The sequence below is a fragment of the Tiliqua scincoides genome, chromosome 4 (genome assembly GCF_035046505.1).
Source record: "Tiliqua scincoides isolate rTilSci1 chromosome 4, rTilSci1.hap2, whole genome shotgun sequence".
Taxonomy (NCBI): domain Eukaryota; kingdom Metazoa; phylum Chordata; class Lepidosauria; order Squamata; family Scincidae; genus Tiliqua; species Tiliqua scincoides.
Genome location: NC_089824.1, coordinates 107,805,963 through 107,809,976, shown reverse-complemented (window position 1 = coordinate 107,809,976; position 4,014 = coordinate 107,805,963). Strand labels below are relative to the sequence as shown.

The 4,014-nt window shown below is 43.7% G+C and overlaps 1 pseudogene; it reads left to right on the top strand.

Annotated features, from left to right (window-relative positions):
* The first annotated feature begins 100 nt into the window (after positions 1-100).
* On the top strand, positions 101-220 carry LOC136650483 (5S ribosomal RNA; annotated as a pseudogene).
* Positions 221-4,014: the final 3,794 nt, after the last annotated feature.

The window sequence follows — 4,014 nt, the reverse complement described above, 5'->3', positions numbered from 1 at the left end:
TGGGTCCTGGTGCTAAATGTGTGAGAACCACTGCTATACAGACTTGAACGGGAGTAAGTTCCTTTGAACTTAATGGAATTTATTGCTGAGTAGATGTGCATAATGCAGCAACTGTTACCCTGCACATGCCCGATCTCATCTGATCTCGGAAGCTAAGCAGGGTCATGCCTGGTTAGTACTTGGATGGGAGACCATCTGGAAATACCAGGTGCTGTAGGCTTATACCATAGTCTTTCGAGACTGAAGGTTGCCAACCATTGAGATGTGCATAGGATTGTACTGTAAGTGCCCTTACACAAAATACTCCCTCTCAGCCTCAACTCCCCAGCTGTAACACAAGAAGAATAATGCCTTATGGGGTTGTTGTAAGGGCTACATTGAAATAATACATGTGCAGTGCTTGGCAGTCTCAGAAACTGCCTTAAAAATGCTAAGCACAACGATGAATAAGATGATGATGATTGTGAGATTATTGGAAAAACGTGTCACTGTTTGAAGATTTACATTTCACAAATGAGCCTGGTGAGGGCATTGCTGCTTATACTGTAGAGTTGTATCATCAATCTCCACATTGTTAATTGGGGAATTTTCTAGACAACATGTTGAGGGATCACCTTGTATGTAGCATTCATAATGAAGTACTCCGACAGTGCTTCATTTGTCTGCAAAGGCATTAGCCAGTGAAGCTGAAACACCAAGCCACAGAAATTATGGGGACAGCTACTAATTTGAATGATGTTCATAGGAAGCAACAGGGTGGGAAGAACACAGGGGATGCCCCCTACCCCTACGCAACATCCGAAGGTAAGTCCCGAATTCCAATCCCTGCTCAGACTGTTGAACTTCATTTGAAAATTCATCTGCATTTCATTTGAAAATTCAGATATGCAGGTTTTGCAAGAAGGGATGACTCGAGGGAGTATATTGTTGTAGGTTGAGCAAGATGAATCCAAAGAACTGAAAAACATCCACATCACTTGGCAATATATGATCTTGACTCTTCATCCACAGTGCAACCCAGGAATTGTATCACAAATAAAGTCTTCATAAAAGGAGTCTCAGAGCCAAATCCTGTCCTTTCCTCTGCCATAGCATACAGCCAAGCCAAAACAGACTATGCTGCATTCTGGGGGGATCAGGAGACTTAGGAGGAGAAAGGGAAAATATTTTCCTTAACCTCTCAGTAAGACCCCCCAATTATTTTTCTCAGATCTGTGCCAGCTTTTTAGGTGGCACAAGTCCAAGGATACAACAGGAGCTTGTCATCTCACTCCAGATGGGATAGCATTTTGAGCAAGTCTCCTGTAGCGGCTCATTCCAGAGGGGTTAGCAGCCAGTGCAAGTCACCCACATCCATCCGGCCTCTGACATGAGAAAAGACTAACAGCCCAATCCAAGCCACTGGCAGAAGAGAGTGGATGCTGGCAGAAGTGACATTCTGCGGACAAACACAATGAGGCTGCCAATCAATGGCTGGTGTCTGCACATACAGACTGATGGAGAGGCCAGCATCTGCTGGCATCAGTGGGGGTGGGTGGTTAGCAAAATGGGGAGGAGAGCAGAGGAACAGAGAAAGTTTCAGAGTGGGGAGGGCAGGAAATGGAATGAGGCTGGGACGGGGTGGCTAATGGTAGCACTTGGGTGTGCCAGTACACTATGATCCCTTCCTCTCCTCTTCTCTTCTCTCCCTTTCCCTTACTTACCTTGGTTCTGTGCAAAATCACTGGCACAGAACTGAGGAGACTCACCAGGAAAGTGGAGACTTTCCCTAGGGTAAGGGAATGAAAGTCCCTTACCTTGAGGTGACCTCCATGACTGCCCACACCATAAGATACAGCACACACTCTGTGGGCACAGTTGCATCATAAGAACATAAGAACAGCCCCACTGGATCAGGCCATAGGCCCATCTAGTCCAGCTTCCTGTATCTCACGGCGGCCCACCAAATGCCCCAGGGAGCACACCAGGTAACAAGAAACCTCATCCTGGTGCCCTCCCTTGCATCTGGCATTCTGACGTAGCCCATTTCTAAAATCAGGAGGTTGCACATACACATCATGGCTTGTAACCCGTAATGGATTTTTCCTCCAGAAACTTGTCCAATCCCCTTTTAAAGGCGTCCAGGCCAGACGCCATCACCACATCCAACCACATCCAACTGTGGAGTTCCACAGACCAACCACACGCTGAGTAAAGTAATATTTTCTTTTGTCTGTTCTAACTCTCCCAACACTCAATTTTAGTGGATGTCCCCTGGTTCCCTGGTCAGTGGGTGGGTGGGCATTTTGATAGGATTTGGCTGAAAGACAGTACAAACAAGCGATTCAGGAAAAGGGGGGGGGAGAGAGAGAGGTTTGACCTGGAAGGGACTGCTGTGGACACTAAGAAGAAGTTAACAGCTGTAGATGGAATCTGGATAGTGATGCACCCTTGGAACTTCCCACAACCACTTAGTATTTGCAACACTATCAATGGCAATTGACTGTGGTTTCAGTATATCAGTAACTAAACAAAGACATCTTCTGTCATAGCTTTTCACTGCAACCTTCTCTCAGATTAATGAGCCAACTATGCCTTTTTCAGCACTTGATTACTAGAAATGGAGTAGAATTATAACAAATGAAAATAAACTTTTGCGCAATAGATATATGATTGGATGGAACAGAGAACTCTTAGGGGGGGAAGAGACTTAGATTATATCTCTGATGTTACAAACATGGTTCTCTGTGAAAGAAATTTTGCTTTCTGTTCTCAACCAGATAAGTAGGAAGAAAGTGAACAAGATAGAAGGGAGAAAGTGGGAAAGAGGAGGTGGGGTAAATTTTTTGTGTGTCAGCTGGTGAAGAACTCAGATTACAGCAACTGTTTTGCTTCAGACAATATTGCTGTAAGCCAAGGCTTTATTTAATATGTCATTAAATTTGTGTAAGATATTTCATTGTATATGAATGGATAAAAGGGTTTCTCAACCTAATATATCCCTTTTGCTTTGCTGTAAACCAAGGCTTCATTTAATATGTCATTAAATTTGTGTAAGATATTTCATTGTATATGAATGGATAAAAGGGTTTCTCAACCTAATATATCCCTTTTGCTATATTTTCTGTGTGTTTCTCTTTGACTTGGCTGAGTCAAGAACTTAAGGTGTTATCCAGGAATTGGCCTGTGACAACAGATCGCAGTGCTGATCCAGAATCGAATGCAAAAAGAAGATTCCTCTCCCTATGACAACACAGAGCAAGAAGTCAGGCATGCTTGGAGCAAAGATGACGCTCATGTTTTGTCTTGGAAATGCTATGTTGGGGTGGGGAATAAAAGAGAGAGGCTGTCTTGGTGAAGGGAAGCTCACCAACAGAAGTATCCCTGGGACTCAAACTGCCTTCTCATCATGTTGACATTCCTGTATCCAGCCATGAGGGTACTGGTGAGAAGAATCTGCACATGAACGACAAAGCAGAACCCCTCTCTCACAACATGGCAAGGAGGTGAGGATATCCGGACAGAAGCAGTCAGTACTGACTTTCAGGGGCTATTGTTGTGATACTCTTGAATTGACTGTCAAAGAACAATGGTTGCCTGTTTAGATTTTATGAAAAGTTTGTTCTTCTCTTATCTTGTTTCCCTCCTTTAGTTTTGCTCCTTCATATTCTGGAATTTCTTCATATTCTCTGACCTTTCGTCTTTCTGAAAAAGAAATATTTTGTTCTTGAGCACAGTGTCCAAAGTTCTTTGTTTCCAGTTACTGAGATGATTTTTATTGTGCATTTGTAGCCAGTCCACTGGTTTGTAAAGACCGAGATGTGTTCCATGCTGAGGTCCCCATTCTAGGAGTTCTGCTACCCAGCCTTCAATGGGTAGAGTAGAAGCTAATGAAAATTAGGCTACCTCCCCAGATGGAAGATCTGGACCATCCCTTTCTGGAGCAAATGTCCAAAGAAAAGAGATTTGATAATCATGGGAGGCTTCAACCAGTTGGGTATCTCTTCAGATATTTACTTTGTCAAGAGTGAGCTA